The following is a 22628-nucleotide window of genomic DNA, read 5'->3' as shown; positions in this document are numbered from 1 at the left end:
AGCCTAATTAAAACTTTACACTTTCAATATATATATTAAAGAAAATGTATGCACTTATTTATGTCTTTCTTTACTTCAAATTATATAACATTTTCCAATTATGCCTATTTTGCTTCAAATGATGTAATTATATTATTATTCCTGCCAAACATTACCCAAATATGTATGATTTTTTTTCATGTGGGAGTTTATATTATCTCCATCTAGCTAAAAAATAAAAGTAGTAGGTTTTCCCATATGTCCTATGACTTCCTAAGCAGATTGGTCCAGAACAGAAATTCCTCCTGTCACATAATAATCAAAACACCAAATGCACTAAGCAAAGAAAGAATATTAAAAGCAGTGAGAGAAAAAGGCCAAGTAACATATAAAGGCAGACTTATCAGAATTACACCAGACTTCTCACCAGAGATTATGAAAGCCAGAATAGCCTGGGCAGATGTCATGGAGACCCTAAGAGAACATAAATGTCAGCCCAGACTACTATACCCAGCAAAACTTTCAATTACCATAGATGAAGAAAACAAGACATTTCATGACAAAAGCATATTTACACAATATCTTTCCACAAATCCAGCTCTGCAATGGATAATGCGTGGAAAATACCAACACAAGGCAGCAAACAACACCATAGAAAAATCAACAAGGTAATACTTCAACAAGCTGAATAGAAAATAGATACACAACCAGAATTTCACCTTTAACTAAAAAGATAACAGTGAGCAACAATCTCTTTTCCTTATGATTCCAAGAAGAATGGAGGAGTGGCCCATGGTTATGGAAAGACTCAGTGTAGCAGTATAGAGCAATATCAGAACAGGGAAGTGGGAAGGAGTGGGTGGGGGAACATATGGAGGGAAGAGGGCTTATGGGACTTTCGGGGAATGGGTAGCCAGAAAAGGGGAAATCATTTAAATGTAAATCAAAAATATATCGAATAAAAAATATTTCTTAATATCAATGGTTTCAATTCCCCTATAAAAAGACATAGACTAACAGACTGGATATGTAAACAGGATCCAATGCTTTGCTGCATACAAGAAACCCAACTCAGTGACAAAGACAATCACTATTTAAGATTCAAACGTTGGAAAACAATTTTGCAAGCAAATGGTCCCAAGAAACAAGCTAGATTGACCATTCTTATGTCTGAAAAAATTGATGTTCATCCAAAAGTTGTCAAAATACATAATGAGGGATACCTCATACTGTTTAAAGGAAAAGTCTACCAAGATAAACTCTGAATTCTGAACATCTATGCTCTGAACGCAAGGACACCCATATTTACTAAAGAAATTTTAATAAAGCTCAAATACACATTGTACCCCCCACAATAATAGTGGGGGATTTCAACACCCAACTCTCAAAAATGGACAAATCATGGAATCAGAAGCTAAACAGAGATACAATGAAACTAACTGAAGTTATGGACCAAATGGATCTAACAGATATTTATAGAACCTTCCACCCTAAAGCAAAGAAATATACCTTCTTCTAAGCACCTCATGGTATCTTCTCAAAAACTGATCATATAATTGGTCACAAAACAGATAAAGAAATATTGAAAATATTCCATGTATTTTATCAGATCACCAAGGCCTAAAGCTGATCTTAAGCTCAAACAAAAGCAATGGAAAACACACATACACATAGACATTGAACAATGCTCTCATCAATGATAGCTTGGTCAAGGAAGAAATAATGAAAGAAATGAAAGACTTTCTAGAATTCAATGAAAATGAAGACACATCATACCAGAATTTATGGGACAAAATGAAAGCAGTACGAAGAGAAAAACTCATAGCTCTAGGTACCTCCAAAAAGAGAATGGAGAGAGCTCACACTAACAACTTGACAATGAACTTGAAATCTCAGAACAAAAGGAAGCAAATACCTCCAAGAGGAGTAGACGGCAGGAAGTAAACAAACTTAGGGCTAAAATCAACCAAACAGAAACAAAAAGAACTATACAAAGAATCATCCAAACAAGGAGCTGGTTCTTTGAAAAAAAATCAACAAGGTAGATAAACACTTAGCCAGACTAACCAGAGGGCACAGAGACGGTATCCAAATTAATAAATCAGAAATGAAAAGGGAGACATAACAGAAACTGTGGAAATTCAAAAAAATCATCATCTCCTAATATAAGAGCTTATACTCAACAAGGTTTGAAAACCTAGATGAAATGGACAATTTTCTAGATACATACCAGGTGCCAATGTTAAAACAGGATTAGATAAATCATCTAAATAGTCCCATAAGTCCTGAGGAAATAGAAGCAGTCATTGTCTCCCATCAAAAAAAAAAAAAAAATCTCAGGACCAGATGGGTTTAGCAGGGAATTCTATCAGATCTTCAAAGAAGAGTTAATACTGATACTCTTCATACTTTTCCATGAAATAGCTAAAGGAACACTTCCCAACTCATTCTATGAAGCCACACTAAAGATAATACCTAAACCGAACAAAGACCAAACAAGGAAGGAGAACTTCAGAACAATATCCCTCATGAACATTGATGCAAAAATATTGAACAAAATCCTGGCCAACCAAATCCAAGAATGCATCAAATCTATTGTTCACCACAATCAGGTAGGCTTCATCCCAGGCATTCAGGGATAGCTCAATATATGGAAATCTGTCAATGTAATCCACTACATAAACAAACTAAAGAAAAAAAAAAACACATGGTCATTTCATTAGATGCTGAAAAGGCTTTTGACAAAATCCAGCATCCCTTCACGATAGTCTTGGAGAGATTGGGAATCCAAGGCCCATATCTAAACATAGTGAAAGCAATATACTGCAAATCAGTAGCCAACATCAAGTTAAATGGAGAGAAACTTGAAGCAATCCCACTAAAATTGGAGACCAAGCAAGGATGCCCACTCTCTCCCTATCTATTCAGTATAGTATTTGAAGTCCTAGCCAGAGCAATCAGGCAGCAAAAGGAGGTCAAAGGAACATAAATTGTAAGTGAAGAATCAAAATATCACTATTTGCAGATGGTATGATAGTATAATTAAGCGACTCCAAGACTTCTACCAGAGATTTCCTAAAGCTGATAAACAACTTCAGCAAAGTGGGTGCATATAAAATTAATTCAAGCAAATCAGTAGCCTTCCCTTACTCAAAGGATAAACAAGAGGAGAAAGAAATTAGGGAAATGACTCTCTTCACAATATTCCCAAATAATATCATACCTAGGTGTGACCCTAATGAAGCAAGTGAAAGATCTACATTACAAGAACTTTAAGTCTCTGAAGCAAGAAATTGAAGAAAGTCTCACAAGTTGGAAAGATCTCCCATGTTAATGGACTGGTATAATCAATATAGTAAAAATGGTCATTAGGGAAATGTAAATCAAAACAACCCTGTGATTTCACCTTACACCACTCAGAATGGCTAAGAATAAAAACTCAGGAGACAGCAGGTGTTAGCGAGGATGTGAAGAAAGAGGAACACTCCTGGACTGCTGGTGGGGTTGCAAATTGCTACAATCACTCTAGAAATCAGTCTGGCAGTTCCTCAGAAAACTGGGCACATCTCTTCTGGAGGACCCCGCTATACCACTCCTGGGCATATACACAGATGATTCTCCAGCATGTAATAAGGATACATGCTCCACTATGTTCATAGCAGCACTATTTATAATAAAAAATACTCAATAAAATTCTTGCCGACTGAATCCAAGAATACATAAAAATGATCATCCACCATGATCAAGTGGTTAAAATTTCTTAACCAGGATTGGGATATTCTAAAGATGTCACCCCTACATGCTAGGCTTTGTCTGGCTTGATCTTGTATTCGTCTTGTGCATATAGTTATAGATACTTACTATCATTTCACGTATACAAAAGTCTTATTATGTCTCGAAAAGACTTTCTTTGTAGTCTTTCTTTACCTTTGGTTCTTGCAATCTTTCTATTTCCTCCATGGTGACCTCTGAACCTTGAAAGGAGGAAGTAGTGTTGTGATTTAAGTGAGAAATGCTTCCCATACTCTTTAGAATTCTAACACTTGGTCCCAAAGTTAAGTGTTGCTTGCAGGGCTTGAGTAGGTGTTTAGAAGAAGTATATTGATGCAGGCAGAAAATCACGATAATGATCATCCTACTACCACCAGTTTATTCTCTCTGTTTTCAGCTTTTAGTTCAAGATGTGAGCTCTCAATATCCTGATCTAACCTTTATAAGCAAATGGATCCAAGAAGCAACCTGGTTTTTCCATTCTAATATCCAATAAAACAGATTTCAAATCAAAATAAATTAATGCAGACACAAAAAGTCACTTCATATTTATTAATGAAAAGATTCACCAAGGTAATCTTTCAATTCTTAGCATCTATGCACCAAATGCAAGGGCACTGGCATTTGTAAAGTGAATGAATAGAACTAAAGCTTAAATTATACAATTTTTTACCAGACGGTTAAAGAACTGATAATGCCAACATTATACAAATCAATTAACAAAATATAAACAGAATGTTCCCAAATTCAATTTATGAGGGCATAGTTAGCCTAACACCTAAACTACACAAAGATTAAAAAAGAAAGATTATTACATACCAATTTTCCTCATGAATATAAATGCAAAAATACCCATAATACAATACTCACAAACCTAAAGACATCAATATCATGCATCATAAGGTTGCTTCCTCCCATAGAGGCAGAGGTAGTTCAACATACAAAAATTTAGAAATGTAATCCACCCTATTAACAAAGAAAAAACACATGATCATCTCATTAAATTCTGAAATATCCTTTTAAAAATATCCAACACCCTTCATGATAAAAGTCTGGAATATGTTATGGATACAAGACCTAACCTAAACATAATAAAGACAATTTACATAAAGTCAGTCGCCAAATTCAAATTAAATGGAAAGAATTTCAAAGGAATTTCAGTATAGTAAGGAAGAAGAAACGGATTTCCATTCTTTCATACTCATTCAATATACTAATTCAAGACTTAGGAACAATAAGAAATCTGAAAGAGAAAAGGGGATACAAATTTTAAAATAAATCAAAGTATCACTATTTGTAGATGATATAATAGTATACATAAGTTACTCCCCAAAATTCTACCATGAAACTTCTAGAGATGATAAACATCTTCAGTGAAGTGCCTAGATATATGATTAACTAAAAAATAGCACAGATTTTCGATGCATGAATTACAGAGAAATCAGGGAAACATCACCCTTCACAATAGGCACAAATTATATAAAATACGTTGGCATAACTAAGCAAATGAATGAAGGTCTTGTATGGCAGAAACTTCAAGCATTTGTAGAAAGAAATTGAAGGAGATATCAAAAGATAGAAAGATCTCACATGCTCATGGGTTTGACATATTAACATAGTAAAACAATGTCATCCTATCAAATGCAATCTACTGATTCAAAACAATTGCTATCAAAATTCCAAGAAAAATATTTACACATCTTAAAACTCAGCTTCATGTGAAAAAACAAACAAAAGAAATCTACAACCAAATTAAAGCAACACAACACAACACATGATAGCTAAAACAATCCTGTACAATGAAAGACAATCTGGAATATGTTTTCTTGATTTCAACCTCTAATAAAAAAGACCAGTTGATCAATGGAATTTAATTGAAGAATAGACATAAATCCATGCACATATGGAAACTGATGTATAACACATAAGCCAGAAATATACATTTAAAAAAAAAAAAAGAAAACATCATCAACAAATGGTGCTGGTCTAACTGGATGTCAGCATATAGAAGAATGCAAATTGACCCATGCCTATCACCCTAGACAAAACTCAAGTCCAGGTAGATTAATTATATCAACACAACACCAAATCCACTTAATCTGATCAATGAGAAATTTAATGTTTATGCTGGACTCAGTGGAACAGGGGACAACTTCCTGAACTGAACACTGAAAGCAGAGACATTAAGTACAACAATCAATAAATGGGACCCAGAAACAGCAGATTCTGTAAGGTGGGAAAGCCATCAAAATGCCAAAGAATTGGAAACGATTTTCATCAACCCCAAATCTGACTGAGAGCTAATGTCCAATATATGTAAAGAACTCAAGAAACCAGACATCAAGAAACCTAATAACACAATTAAATTGGGTTACATTATCTACATAGGGAATTCTCAAGAGGATCTCAAGTGGCCAAGAAACACTTAAAAATGCTAAAGATCTCTAGCAATCAGGAAAATGTAATTCAGAACTACTTTGAGATCCCATCTTACACCTATCAGAATGATTAAGTTCAATCACCAAGGAACGGCACATGGAGGCAATGATTTGGAACAAGGGGAAGAGTTCTCCATTGCTGGTGGAAGAGCAAACTAGTATGGCCACTATGAAAATCAACATAATGGTTCCTCAGACTATTGGAAATGGTTCTGTCTCAAGATCCAGCTATATTGCCTCTTGAGCATATACCCAAATGACTCTCCATATTACCACAAGGATGCTTGCTTAATCATCTTCATTGTAGCTTTCATCACAATGACCAGAAACTTTAAACAACCTAGATGTCCCTCAACTGAAGAGTGAATAAAGAAAAAAGTTGTAAATTTACACAACTGAATACTACTCAATGCTTAAAAACAATGACATTCCTAAATTTGAAGACAAATGGATGGATCTAGAGAAAATTATACTGAGTGAGGTAACCCAGACACAGGAAGGCAAACATGGTATTTACTCATTTATATTTGGACATTAACTGTTAAGTAAAGGAAAATCATGATACAGTTCTCAGGCACAATGGGACTAAGCAAAACAAGGAGGGCTTAAATGGGAGGGGGGGAACTTATGGATCCCCTTGTGAAGAGGAGGTAGATTTTGTAGGTGGATTAGAGTTAGGTGAGGATGAAAGGAGGAGGAATACGTCAGTGCGTGGGAAAGATGGAGGAGTAGAGTACTGGGAGAGATGGCATTCAAGAAAAATAAACACGAATGAAATAATTTGACAGTAATGAAAAATGAAACATCATTAAGGTATGACGAAAAACAAAGGACATTTAATACTACTCTTACACTAAGAAGCACTGATGGGAAAAAAAATTGAAATAATGTTTATCTAAATTTTTAATAAAGACATGTATCCTAAAGTAGAAGATTTCCAAAATAATAATATCTTAATAAAAACAAACTCATATAATATATATTATTATAATCAAAATGTACATTGACAAAAGAAGACCTTCATTGGTAAATAAATTACATTTGCAAATTTCTGGAACATTTCTGAGAGAATACAGCAGTTTTCAGTTAGAAGATATCAAAATGCTACTAATTTTAATTAAACAAAAGAGAAATCTAAGTTTATGGATGTAGTAACTTAATTTACAGGTAATATTTTTTCATCAGTTTATAAGTTACAGTTAAATGTTGACATTCCACAGTCAAAAACCAGGAATTGTTCCTGTCTAAAATAACTACAGGGACAAAAACAGAGAAGAGACTGAGAGAAATGATGCCCTATGACAGGCCCAACTTGTGATCCATCTCAAGGAAAGGCCTCAAGGCCTAACACTAGTACTGATGCCATGGTCTGCTTAAGACAGGACCCTAGAATGGCTATTTTTCAGAGGCCCAAAAAGCAGCTGAGACAGATACAGATTTTTAGACCCAACCAGTGGACTGAAGTCAGGGACCCCTGTGGATGAATCAGGGAAAGGCTGGAAGAAACTGAGGAGGAGAGCAACCCCATTAGAAGACCAGCAGTGTCAACTAACCCAGACCCCAGAGAGCTCCCAAAGATGGAGCCACCAACCAGGCAGCATACAGAGATCAACACAGGCAAGAATTTGAAAGAAAACATTGGAAATGAACATGAGACAAACACAAAACCACAATACTCTTCTAGACAATTGCCTTCAACTTATATTACCTGACATTTTTCTGAACTGGTCCTTTGTATATTGATAAATGTGAATAATTTATTTACCTCATTTTTTATTTGATATATTTTTATTTACATTTCCAATGGTTTCCACTTTTCTAGCCCCCCACTCCCCGAAAGTCCCATAAGCCCCCTTCATTACCCCTGTCCTCCCACCCACCGCTTCCCACTTCCCCGTTCTGGTTTTGCCCTATACTGCTTCACAGAGTCTTTCCAGAACAAGGGGCCAATCCTCCGTTCTTCTTATACCTCATTTGATGTGTGGATTATGTTTTGGGTATTCCAGTTTTCTAGGTTAATATCCACTTATTAGTGAATGCATACCATGATTCATCTTTTGAGTCTGGGTTACCTCACTTAGTATGATGTTCTCCAGCTCCATCCATTTGCCTAAGAATTTCAGGAATTCATTGTTTCTAATGACTGAATAGTACTCCATTGTGTACCACATTTTTTGCATCCACTCTTCTGTTGAGGGATACCTGGGTTCTTTCCAACTTCTGGCAATTATAAATAGGGCTGCTATGAACATAGCTCTTAAGCTCTTCTATACTCAGTAATACCCTTTCTAATTTACTCCTATTCAAATTCCTTATTGCCATCTTGGGGCTTTTTTCTAGTTTCTTAGCATTTAGACACAGCAGATGTCATTACATATATAAAACTTTTACAAGATTAGGCCTATTAGCATTCCATCAAAAACACATGGCCTCCACAATCCAGGGACTCACAGACAGTTAATATTTTCTGGGAGGAGGGAGTCTCATGAGACTCCTAACTGCTCTCTAAGGACTCACAGAAAAAAAGTAGTGAGGAGGGGGCTAGTCATGAAGTTCCACTGATTTCTAATGCCGAGTTGACAGAAGAAAAGATACTTTCTTAAGTGTTACAGCTGTTAATAAGTGCCTGTGTCCCTGTGAGTAATTCCTCACCCTTAGTCTTGCAAACAGACCTGATGAACTCATTAAAAATCCAAGAGAGTAGAATAGGACCAGTCAGGGAGAGGGAGGTGATCAGCAGGACATAAGGGACAAGATAGGGTCATGGCAGAAAACATGATCTAAACGGATTATGTATCTGTGTGAAATGATGTAATGGAGCCCATCATTATGTGTAATTAGTGCTAATTAAACAAGTGAGATCTCTTAAAGAAGTATCATCAGAACTTTGAGTACATTCTTTAGTATTTTGTCACGTTAAACATGGAAGGCATTTTAAGTATTGACATTTTGGTGTTGTTGCTGCTGCTTTTAATTATTAATTCCTTGATAATTGCATACAATGTCTTTTGGTCATATAATTTCAACATCTCCAACACCTTCTAGGTTCACTGACCTTCCCTTCACCCCCACCTTTGTGTCTCCTATTATAACGTCAAGTCAAATATGCGCTGTCTGTGTACTCTAAACACCGGTAGTTTCCCTAAAGAGCGCAACCTTAAATGGTTAGTAACAATTTAATAATTCCAATTTTCTTTTACAACAGAGTGGAGATTACATCAAGATGATATGTTTTTTGGGAAGATGGAGACATGAATCACTGTTGAAATATGACATATTTGACCTGATCTTACAGCGATTTTGTTAATATCTATCTATATCTCTATGTATCTATGTATCTATGTATCTATGTATCTACCTACCTACCTATCTCTCTCTCTCTCTCTCTCTCTCTCTCTCTCTCTGTCTATCTATCTATCAATCTATCTATCCATATACATATACATATATACATTATGTATACCTTTAGGAAAGTTTCAAGAGACTTCAAATTCTAGTTCATTGATCCTACAATTTGCCTATTTTCACAGTTTCACTGAGTACTGTATTTATAGTCCTGCTGACAATACTCTCAGTGCTCTCAGAATTGCTTCTTAAGATGATATGTTTTTAGATTACTAACTGTGCAAGTTAGAAATAGATCCAATAGTTTATATATCGTGTTATCATGAAAATAAACACTCAATTTTGAAGGTCAAGGAGTCCTTTGTCTGCTTGTTACCTGTAAGCCAGCAAACTAGGAAATCTGTTAATATAATTCACTCCAAGTCTGAAGGTGCAAGGGTACTCTATAATGTTAGTCCTGGTCCACAACTGAATGCCAGGTGTAGCAGTGGTATCAGGAGAAGGTGGATATCTCAGCTAAATTTTAAAACAAATCAATTTACCCTTCCTCTACTTATTTTGTTTGGTTAGGAATCCATTAACACAATAATAAATTTTAAAATATTTTGAAAATAGAGTTGAAGGTCAAATAAGTTAATTTGTAAAAGTAATATACTGTTAAAGAACTTAGAACCATAATAAGAGAAAAATTAAGTGCCATCATAAGCAATTGAGACAATATGATAAATTATTGAATAATGGTAACTTCTCTTTCAAAGGCAACATCTATATCTTTATACTCTTTGGAAATTTGTAAGTAATTACTTAGTTTTGGAACTAACAAATCATTTGAATTGTGAAAGTAAGTGTTAGATAGAAGAAGTATGCCAATGTTAAAAATAATGGTATAAAGAAATCATCATATTCAACATAGTTTTTGTTTCTGTCTTTTAAACAAATGCAAACATTGTTTCTTGAAATTTGAATGGTGATTACTAAAAAAACTAGAAGTAGTACTACCATGTAATATTTATGCCACACCTAAATATGTACATAGAGATATCTAAATTATATACCAGAGATATTCACACATGCATATCTATTTCAAAACTACTTAAAAGAGTTAGGTTATAGACTAAGACTAGGTAGCCATGAACTGATAAATGTACAATAAACATTGTGCATACATAAAATGTAATTTTGTTCAGCCACAAAGAAGAATAAAATTGGATCATAAGAAAATGGATTCAACCGGTCTCCATCTGCACCTCGGAACTAAGGATATCCAACATACCCTGAACACAAATCCTGTCAGGAGAGAGATGATCTCCTAGGCGTGCTCTCATTCCTAAGCCCAGAAGTGAGATCATCACGTTCACTCCAATAATTGTCCAAGGCAGGACCATCCAGGAGTGTACAGGGAACAGGACAGTGGAGCATCTGAGGACTATATCCTTCTGGTCTCCATCTGCACCCTGGAGCTAAGGCTATCTTACAGCCATCTGCACCCAAACTCCACCCAGGAGAGAGCTGGTCTCCCCAGGATTGCTGACACACCTAAGATCACAGGATCCCAGGCCCACAGGAGGGACAAGCTCAAGTCAGAAAGAAGAAGACCAGCTAACACCAGAGAAAATGACGTGGTGACAGGCAAGCACAAGAACCTTACCAATAGCAACCAAGTTTATTTGGCATCATTAGAACCCAGTTCCCCCAATACACCAAGTCTTGAACACACCCAACACACAAGAAAAGCAAGACTCTGACTTAAAATCACATCTCATGATGATGATACAGCAGTTTAAGGACATAAATTACTCCCTTAAAGAAATACAAGAGAACACAGGCAAACAGATAGAAGCCCCTAAAGAGGAAACACAAAAATTCCTTAAAGAATTACAGGAAAGCACAACCAAACAGGTAAAGAAATCAAACAAAGCCATCCAGGATCTAAAAATGGAATTAGAAACAATAAAGAAATCACAAAGGGAGACAACTCTGGAGATAGAAAACCTAGGAAAGAGATCAGGAGTCATAGATGCAAGCATCACCAACAGAATACAAGAGGTAGAAGAGAGAATCTCAGGTTCAGAAGATGCCATAGAAAACATTGACACAACAGTCAAAGAAAATGCAAAACACCAAATGCTTCTAACCCAAAACATCATTCAGGACACAATGAGAAGACTAAACCTAAGGATAATAGGTATAAAAGAGAACTTTCAGAATACATGATCACATGTTAAAAAGTTCATGACAACATCACACAAAAAATCAAATCATAAATTGAAATAGAAGTTTACAACAGAGAATGTTTATATGCATATCCATTAGGAGTAGTTAGCTGGCTAAACATCCATCAACTGTCACAGTGCCACAGGTCAGTGAAAGTTGAAAATCATAACTAAGTTATTAGGAAAGTTTTACGTAGATAAACCCAGTCAATATTTCGTTTTCTTTCCTTGAGCCTATAATAAATCATTAGTTTCATTTTACAACTTTTGATTAATTGTTTTACAACCTCTTGTAATGTGCTCTGAGTAGAAAGCAATTAACTGGTGATACATGGGAGATTGACAGAGTTCTCACTGAAGATTTCACTATCAGAAAAACATCTAATAGCAGTTCTACTACAAAAGTGTGTAATGATCACTGGTATAATTTTAGGGATACTTATGATGTCATCATTAAGAATTAAGAAATCAGAGGAGAAAGGGCACAACAAAATACTCTACTGAATTAATTGACCGGGGTCACAGAGGCTCAGAGACACTGAACTATCAACCAGGGAGTATGCATGGGACTCACATATGGCCTCTACACATATGTTACATTTTATTATTTTAGTCTTTACATGGGACCTTATTGGTTTTGTGATACTAAACTTTCAAGATTTTACTAATTTTTGACTACATGACTTATCATTATTGAGAAAACTGTGTTTAAATTTCCTAGTATACACATTAGTGTTGCTTCTTACATTTCTGTCAGCCCTTGCTTTAAATAATTCAGGTTTATAAATTTTAGGCAACACAGAATTAGAATTCTTATGTCTTCCTGGTCAATTGAAGTGTTTATCATCATTAGTGACAATTATGTTTGCTAACACTAAGTATTAAAATGTTAACTTTATTTTGTCACATCTATTTTTGGAAATACATTTCATATCAAATGTTTTATTATATGTCTTTGTAATTTTTGCTCTTTATTTCTTTTATTTTATTAGTGTTTCAGAATTTTAGAGTGTCCCCTTTGAAGAGTACGAGTTAACATTTACTTGAAATCCATTTGGATATTTTCATGGTTTAAACAGGTTATTTAGTTCAATTACATGTTTTTGCATTTCTACATAGCATCTACTACTGTGGTTCAGTTGATACTCTCTAATTCGTATCTTAGTTTCTTCATAGTTTATATTTTTCCCTTTGCCTGTTCTCCACTCTAATCTTGAGTACCCCTAATACTGCAATTATGACCCGAAGGCATTTACTATTTCCATTATTCCGTCTACATTCCCACGCTTCTCACCTAGAGGGCCTACACTTAAATTCTCTTGTAACATTTTATTTTACTTTCTTTATATAAATCATTATAATCCATTTCATAATCATTATTTCACATTGAAATTGGCTTACAATTGCTCACTTTGGTCCTATTTTCATTTGTACCTGTTATCTTGATGCTTATATCATTTATTGGGAATTTCTTAAATTTTTGGCAAGTCTGTGTTCTACATTATGTTCTCTAGGTCTCAATTTTGGGATTTGCAGTATCTCCAAGGAGACTTGCTAATATGAAGTATTGTACACAGCCAGGAAGATGAAGTGATAAAATGTGATCATTATTCTATATGTTTTGTGATTTTTTCACACTAAGCAAAGAGTAAGAAAATGTGCGTGTGTATATATAATAAATAAATACCTTTGTATATAATACATATTCACATTGGTCCAGTTATTTATTGCTTCTAACAACATCTACCCACTATTTATCTATCAATTATTAAACAAGTGTAAATATATGCATGTGAATTTATTTCTATCTCCAATAAAAGAATATTTACAACATTTAGTGCAAAAAAAGAATTAAGCAATCATCTATTTGTCTATATAGCATCCTACAAGACAGTAAATCTTCATAGATCTGCAGATATCTTCTCAAAGGAATTGGGCTAATACCTAGTGATTGTTATATATGTTTAATAATAACAGGAAAAGAATATTAATAGCAGGAATCTTTCCTAAAATGAATTTTCTAGGGCCTTGCATATTAGAGCAAATCTGTCAGGGATTTTTAATCCAAAACAGACCATCTCAGGAAGATCATCTACTAGTTATTAGCTTGTTCTATAATGGCTCCTGACAGGAGGCCTTTCAAATGTAATGTCAAAGGGAGTAAATCCCTACCTATATGGGGTGCAGCCTCAAGCAAAGGAAGGATATCTACTTGACCTTTTCTGGACTACAATGAAATTTTTCCTAGAGTTTTTTTACTGCCCTGATTATTTGTAAGTGCCCATAATGCTGAGGACAATACATTTTTCAATCTTTGTTTAAATCTTTAGCAATTAATTGATTTTGGGCTATGAAAGCTGGGCCATTGTCAGACCCTATTGCTAAGGGGAAGTCCATCAGGAACTTTGAAGATACTCTTTGAGGAATTTCAGTTCAGGTGAATGATTCTACTCACCTGGAAATGTACCAATAAAAGAAGCCAGAACATTTACTCTCCCCTGGCAGGTTAGATTTTAGTGAATTCAGGTTTCCTAGAGTTTTCTAAGGTGTTGATCTCATATTTGGACCCCTTCCTGGTTAAGACCTCTGTGATTTGTATTTATTTGAACACAAACTTGGCATCTTGGACCAAGCTGTTCTATTTAATTATAACATTCCTTAAAGGAGTAACTCAGAAAACTTTGTGGACCCTATGTGGCTGGTGAAGGACAATTACCAGCAATCCTGCCAGTTGTTTGTGTGACAATGATCTTTGACTCTGATGTCCTCCATCAACATGTGGGTCTGAGCTGTCCAATTTTTCTTTACCATGGAGTCTCAGGCTGTGATATACCATCATAATATTTTTGGTTTTCAGGCTATTTGTTGTGAAGCCAGGTCAGCAACCTGGCATTGGGTGTCCATAATTAACAGGAAAAGCCAAATAGCCACAAGAAAAGGCTAACATTTTCTCTTTGTTTTTAATGTCCTTTTGCATAGTGGTGAGATGCTCTCTTTATGAATCATAGAGTGAACACAGTAGTGAAGGGCATAGCGACTGTCCATGTACATGGTGATGGAGTTTCCTTTTCCCTATCTGAATGCCTGGGTCATATTGATCAGTTTTGTTCTCTGGGCTGAGGTACCTGGCTTGGACCCAAATAATTTAGGTTAAAGTATCTACTGTAGCTTCCATGTACCTTGCTTCATCTTTCATCTATTGTCAGTTACAGGTGAGCACCCATGGGTCATAATCTGGAAAGGCTCCAGGATTGAAGGAAGTGGGCTAGCAGGTGGTCCAGTAGGAGGTTTTGGTTGAAGGTCATATAGTCCTTAGACAGTATGTGGTCCTCTTCTCCTCCCCTCCCCTCCTGTTCCCTCCTGTCCAATCCCCTCCTCTCTCCCCTCCTCTTCTCTCCTCTCTACTTCTCTCTCTCTCTCTCTCTCTCTCTCTCTCTCTCTCTCTCTCTCTCTCTCTCTCTCTCTCGTTTTCACTCCTTTCTCTTCTCCTCTCCTCTCTCTTCTCTCCTCTTTCTCTGCACACAGGTGAGTCTATTTATCTGTCTGTCTCTGCTTCTACCTTTAATTCCTTCTCTCATCTTTCATATCTACATTCCTAGGACTGTACTCAAGGCAGCAGCATGTGTCTGATTATCAGAGAATTTATCATGTGCACTGGGGTGATGATTTTCTGCACTCACAGGAAGTCTTATTTCCCTCGAGAACCAAACCTCCAGAGTTCCAACACCACACTGCCTAGAATGTCTGTGTTGAACCACATAATAAAAACACTCTCCCAACCTCCTGATGACAACCCCATCGTTGAAGTTCAACTCTACCTCTCTAGCAAGCCTCTTAAAGACATCTGTTCTGAAGCTTCAAAGACAACTCTATAGAGGAGGCTCTGCTCTGAGTACTCAGAGATTCCATGCCAGTGACTTCTGGTCATGGGTCTTGTCACCCATGACAAGTTGCCACATGATTTGTGATTGGCTAAGACACATGCACACAGGGTTAAGTACAGACCTTGTGCCTGCCTTGGCTACATCAGAGATATGGGGACCCTAATGGCTTCCCAAGAGCTGTCAGAAGGTGGGGCTGTTGAGCACACCCTGGGAAAGCTCTTTGAAAGCTAGATGCCAGTGTGTGATTACTGAGAAGTAGTCCTTGAAAAAGCACACCTTTGAACATATTAGAGCATGTGTCCTTATTGCATGCTGGGGAGTCCTCTGGGTATATGCCCAGGAGTGGTATAGCAGGATCCTCCGGAAGTGACATTTTCAGTTTTCTGAGGAACCGCCAGACTGATTTCCATAGTTGCTGTACCATCTTGCAATCCCACCAGCAGTGGAGGAGTGTTCCTCTTTCTCTACATCCTCGACAACACCTGCTGTCTCCTTAGTTTTTGACCTTAGCCATTCTGACTGGTGTGAGGTGAAATCTCAGGGTTGTTTTGATTTGCATTTCCCTAATGACTAATGCTGTTTTCTAGTAGCTCCTTGAGAAAGAATGTTCTGGGACAGAGATTTCACAACTCCATTGACACAGGATCTTCTACCCCAAAGAGTGAAAGGTAAGGGTGAAATATGGCGATGAAAATGGCAGCTTTGCTCTGAAGGCTTACACACACGTTTTCTGTACTTTGGCAGGGGGGGTTACCTTTGCCTCAGACCCCTTGACTGTCTAAAATTGGAGACTGGGGTGCTAATTAGAAGCATTAGCTACTATATCTACAATATCTTTTTTTGAGAATCTGTTCAATTGAACTTGGAATATAAGGTTTATTAAGAAACACCAATTGAGCCCACTATCTGTGGAATCAGGCAACACCATAGTCTTCAGGAGCCTCTATCACTTCAATTATGTGTAATTTATAATGGAATTATAGTCAGGCCTAATGATGAACTCTGTTTAGTGGTAGCAATCAAATTTCTTACTGTTCTAGGGTTTGGAATGGAGTGGAGTAGCATGGTGCTTGTTGCACAGGAAGCAGTGTCTGCTACTTTAGCAACACGCCCTTCTGCTGAGTCAACCCTAGGATCATAGAACTGGCATGTAAGAGGCTATTTCATAATAATGCATTGTCGCACACTACCTAATCCCTTGACTGAGCCAAACACCATGACCAAACTCAGTATTGGCTACTGCAGTATCTTGGCTACTTCTGGATAGACATGTGCCTCTCAGAATGAATCAGGTGACTCAGCCTTGGAAACAAAGACCCCATTGTGTCCCCATTTCCACTGTATTTCGAAGATTAAGTTATCTCAAGGGACAGGAACCATATTATATACCTATATAAGGAACTCCATTTCTTTGCTAGAAGAGAGATAAGAATCCTCAGATACAGAAGCATAGACACTGGACCCAGGATCTGAACTCATATCCTCTCACTGTGCAGTAGAAACATTACCATTGGTACAGGATACTCAGCTGTCATTATGACTCCTCAAATGTAGGTGAGATGCCATATATTTTAAGTTCAGACTCCATTTAGAGAACCTGACATATGTCTGAACTCCGGGTAAACTAACAGACTGATACCTAGCATTAGTGTCTAAGCCCCACCAACAAAACTGGAGCCTAGGTCCAGTCTCTAGGTTAATCCCCAACAAGACCAGCATTTCCAGGTTACACCTTTAGCAAGACTAGTGACTCCAGGTTATTCTCCCTACAAACCTGCACTCCCAGGTTACAAGCCGGTGCCTTGCCTAATGACCACCAATTCAGAGGGGAGCAGAAGTTAAATTTATGATATGACCCCGAGCACCAGCCAATTATGTTAAAGGCCACAGTAGCTTTAGATGCCTGCACATGCACTCCCTGCTTTCTGCTTATAATAAAGCCTTGCTCTATAGACATTCAATGCTTCCCCACCATGAAATCTGTCCTGCATGACAGTGGTGTTTTGAAGGGGGGAGAGCTAGATCAAATGGAATAAAGACCCTGCTGTAACCTGTATCAGATTGACTCCTGTCTTTTGGGGGATCACTAGCATTTCCCTGGCGCAAGACAGGGTGATGCCCAGAATGGTCCTGCCTGCCCAGGGTGTGCTATCACTGTGGAGCCATACCACACCCAAACTACTAGAAATGATACAGCATAAAAACAGTGGGCCAATGCCATGGGGACACAAGCACCTAACTCAACTGATTATAAGGCTCTCAATAGACCCAAAACTAGATAGGAGAGGACTTATTATCATCTTACACTGGAAGGGTGAAGTGGTGTGGTTATATGGTAACTCAACAAAGGAAATGATAATAATAATGATGATGATGATAATAATAATCTTTGCTAACCCATATGTGTGCAGATATTTCTTCCACTCTCAACATTCCATAGTTTCCAGTAGTTTCTTGTGTATGGTTGAGGCTTCATGGGCTTTCTCTGTCCACTTTGCCATATATCTTACCCTTCTTTATCTCATGTTTAAACTATCATACTCGTGAGTCCTGATTAGTATAGAGAGAGCAAGGGGGGATATATGGGAGGGTCTGAAGAGAGAAAGAGAAGGTAGAAATATATAATTATATCATGATCTCAAAATTGAATGAAATACACTTCCTCTGGCTGGACCTCCTGGTTGGTCCTATGTGGGAGCTTATGTGCTTAGTTTGGCTGGGACTAGCTGTTCCAGGGCAGAGGGACACCCAAGGGGACTTCCTCTACTCTGGGGAGACAGGGAAGGAGTAGTGGGAGAGGGATGGGAACAGTATATAAATTGAATAAACAAACAATTAAATGGAACAAAAGCTTTGATGTGGGTGGTGCTGGCAAATGCCTTTAATCCAAGAATTCAGGAAGCTGAATTTGGAAGCTAGCCTGGTGTACAGTGAGAGTTCCAGGAAAGCCAAAGCTACACAGTGAATTTCTGTCTTTAAAAAAAAGAAGGAAAGAAAAAGAAAGATAGAAAGAAAAGAAAAGAAAAGAAAAAAAACAACAAAGCAAAAACAGAACAAACCAAAGAAAACAAACAACATCAACAAAACTTTAGAGAGCAGAAGCTTTCCCTAAAGCTATAGCCTGACTATGTAATCTGTTCCTCAACACAGTTTGATATCTCTGGCTTCCGTGGGAGAAAATCTGCTGATCCCTGCAGAGACTTGATGTGTAAGGGTGGGTGGATACCCATGGGAATCCTCTGCCCTGTCAGAGGAGAAGGATATACCAGATGATGGTAGGGTCTCTGTGAGGGGACAAAGGGACTGGGCAGCATTTGATATAAATATTAAATTTAAGATAATAATTTGATGTCAGTGACAATGATTTTCCCAGAATTACTTTTATTGTTCATAATTTTTTGGTTACCCTGTTTTTGTTTTTGTTTTTCTTTTTGAAGTTTTTGAGATTCATTTACCCAATGGAATAGTACTCAGCTATTAAGAATGAGGCCATCCTGAGTTTTGCAGGCAAATGGATGGAACTAGAAAATATCACCCTGAATGAGGGAACTCAGGCCCAAAAGAACATGCATGGTTTGCTCTCACTAATTAGTGGATATTAGCCGAAAAGGAAAAGTACAGAGTACCCCAGATAAAGTCCACAGAACTCAACAAGTTCAACAATGTGAAGTGCCCAAGTGAGGATGCCTCAATTCCAAGTGGGAGGGAGAAGAAAGCAACCAAAAGTAGGAGGGAGAAGAAAGCAATCACAAGTGAGGGGGAGGAACGGAAGGAGGGAGAGAGGGAGGGAGGGATCTGGGAGAGAAAGTGAACAGGGGAGAGAGAATAAAGAGGAGTGGTGAAATGATCTGGTATTGTGTAAGGGAAAAGGACTGAAGCCCAGATGGCCAGCAGAAAGAATGGAAACAAGCAATCACAGGAGATAGGAGGTTTGGGGGGACCTTGAAGAATGCACCAGAGACCTGGGAGGTAAGAGACTCTCAGGACCTTAGATGAAATGCCCAACAGTAGAGAGAGGAAACTTACAGAACCCACCTCTAGTAGGAAGACTGAGCATAAATAGAGGGAGAGGGGGCTATCCCACAGTCACAACTCTGACCCATAATTGTTCCTGTCTGAAAGAATTACAGGGATGGAAATGGAGCCAAAGGAGAAGAATGTCCAACAACAGTCCAAAGTGGGATCCAGCACGAGGGGAGGTACCAAGGCCTGATACTATTACTGAGGCTATGGAATGCTCACAAAAAGGGACCTAGCATGACCCCATTCTGGAAGATCCAACAAGCAGCTAAAAGAGTCAAATGCAGATATTTGTACCCAACCAATGGACAGAAAAGAAGCTGGCCCCTGTAGGAGGATTATATAAATTACTACATTTTCTGTATCCATTCTTCTGTTGAGGGATATCTGGGATCCTTCCAGCTTCTGGCTATTGTAAATAAGGTTGCTATGAACATAGTGGAGCATGTGTCCTTATTACATGTTGGAGCATCTTCTGGATATATGCTCAGGAGTGGTATAGCTGGGTCCTCGGGTAGTACTAGTAATTGCAATTTTCTGAGGAATTGTCAAACTGGTTTCCATAGTGGTTTTACAAGCTTTCAATCCCACCAGCAATGGAAGAGTGTTCTTCCAATACTCTTCAAACTATTCCACAAAAAAAAAAAAAAAAAAAAAAAAAAAAAAAACCAGAAGGGACACTACCCAATTTGTTCTATGAAGCCACACTTACTCTGATACCTAAACCAGACAAAGATCCAACAAACAAAGAGAATTTTAGACCAGTTTCCCTTATGAATATTGATGCAAAATACTCAATAAAATTCCTGCTAGTGGAATCCAAGAATACATCCAAACAATCATCCACAGTGATTTTTATCCCAGGGATTCAAGGTTTTTCAATATATGGAAATCCACCAATGTAATCTGTTGAAATGAACTCAAAGAAAATAAAACACAGGATCATTACATTAGATTCTGAAAAAGCATTTGACAAAATCCAACACCTCTTCATGACAAAAGACTTGGAAAGATCAGAAATTCAAGGCCCATACCGAAACACAGTAAAAGCAATATACAACAAATCAGTAGCCAACATCAAACTAAATGGAGAGGAACTTGAAGCAATCCCACTGAAATCATGGACTAGATAAGGCTGTTCATTCTCTCCCTGTCTGTTCAATATAGTACTGGAAGTCCTAGCCAGAGTAATTAGACACCAAAAGGAGGTTAAAGGGATTCAAATTAGATAGGAAGAAGTCAAAGTTTCATTGTTTGCAGATGATATGATAGTATAGTTAAGTGACCTCAGAAATTCCACCAGAGAACTCTTAAATCTGATAAACAACTTCAGCAAAGTGTCTGAATATAAAATTACCTCAAAACTATCATTAGCCGTTTTCTATACTCAAAGGATAAAGAGGCTGACAAAGAAATTAAGGAAATGACACCTTTACAATAGTCACAAATAATATAAAATACCTTGGCATGACTCTAACCAAGCAAGTGAAAGATCTGTATGGCAGGAACTTAAAGTCTCTGAAGAAAGAAAATGAAGATCTCAGAAGATGGAAAGATCTTCCATGCTCATGGATTGTCAGGGTTAATATAGTAAAAATGGCCATCTTGCCTAAAGCAATCTACAGATTCAATGCAATCTCTATCAAGTAGCTGTTTCTTATTTGTGTATTGTGATTATGTTAATGTATTCACAGGCAACATACATCATAAGCTAAGATTCTTTTTCTTTTTTATTTTTATTTATTTATTCTTTTTTTCTTTTTTTTCCTCGACATATTTTTTTATTTACATTTCAAATGATTTCCCCTTTTCAGCCACCCTCCCCACTCCCCAAATGTCACATAAGCTCCCTTCCATCCCCATGTTCTCCCATCCACCCCTTCCCACTTCCTTGTTCTGGTTTTGCCTTATACTGTTACACTGAGTCCTTTCAGAACCAGGGGCCACTCCTCCATTCTTCTTCTTTTTTTTTCTGATATATGTTTTATTTACATTTCAAATGATTCCCCCCTTCTGGACCCTACTCTCCAAAAGTCACATAAGCCCCCCTCCCTCCCCCTGTTCTCCCACCCACCTCTTCCGACTTCCCTGTTCTGCTTTTGCCCTATACTGCTTCACTGAGTCTTTCCAGAAACAGGGGCCACTCCTCCCGTTCTTCTTGTACCTCATTTGATGTGTGGATTATGTTTTCAGTATTCCAGTTTTCCAGGCTAATATCAACTCATTAGTGAGTGCATACCATGATTGATCTTTTGAGCCTGGGTTACCTCACTTAGTATGATGTTCCCCAGCTCCATCCATTTGCCTAAGAATTTCATGAATTCATTGTTTCTAATGGCTGAATAGTACTCCATTGTGTATATATTCCACATTTTTTGTATCCATTCTTCTTTTGAGGGATACCTGGGTTCTTTCCAGCTTCTGGCAATTATAAATAGGGCTGCTATGAACATAGTGGAGAATATATCCTTATTACATGTTGGGGAATCCTCTGGGTATATGCTCAGGAGTTGTATAGCAGGATCTTTCAGAACTGGCATGCCCAGGTTTTGGAGGAACCGCCAGACTAATTTCCAGAGCGGTTGTACCAATTTGATACTCGACCAGCAGTGGAGGAGTGTTCCTCTTTTTTCACATCCTCACCAATACCTGCTGTCTCCTGAGTTTATAATCTTAGCCATTCTGACTGGTGTAAGGTGAAATCTCAGGGTTGTTTGATTTGCATTTCCCTGATGACTAATGAAGTTGAGAATTTTTTAAAATGTTTCTCTGCCATCTGAAGTTTTTCAGGTGAGAATTCTTCAACTCTGTACCCCATTTTTAATAGGGTTATTTGGTTTTCTGGGGTCTAACTTCTTGAGTTCTTTGTATATATTGGATATTAACCCTCTATCTGATGTAGGGTTGGTGAAGATCTTTTCCCAATTTGTAGGTTGCCGATTTGTCCTTTTGTTGGTGTCCTTTGCTTTACAGAAACT

This window comes from Apodemus sylvaticus, chromosome X (genome assembly GCF_947179515.1).
Source record: "Apodemus sylvaticus chromosome X, mApoSyl1.1, whole genome shotgun sequence".
Lineage (NCBI taxonomy): Eukaryota > Metazoa > Chordata > Mammalia > Rodentia > Muridae > Apodemus > Apodemus sylvaticus.
Note: the sequence above shows the minus strand (reverse complement) of the source record.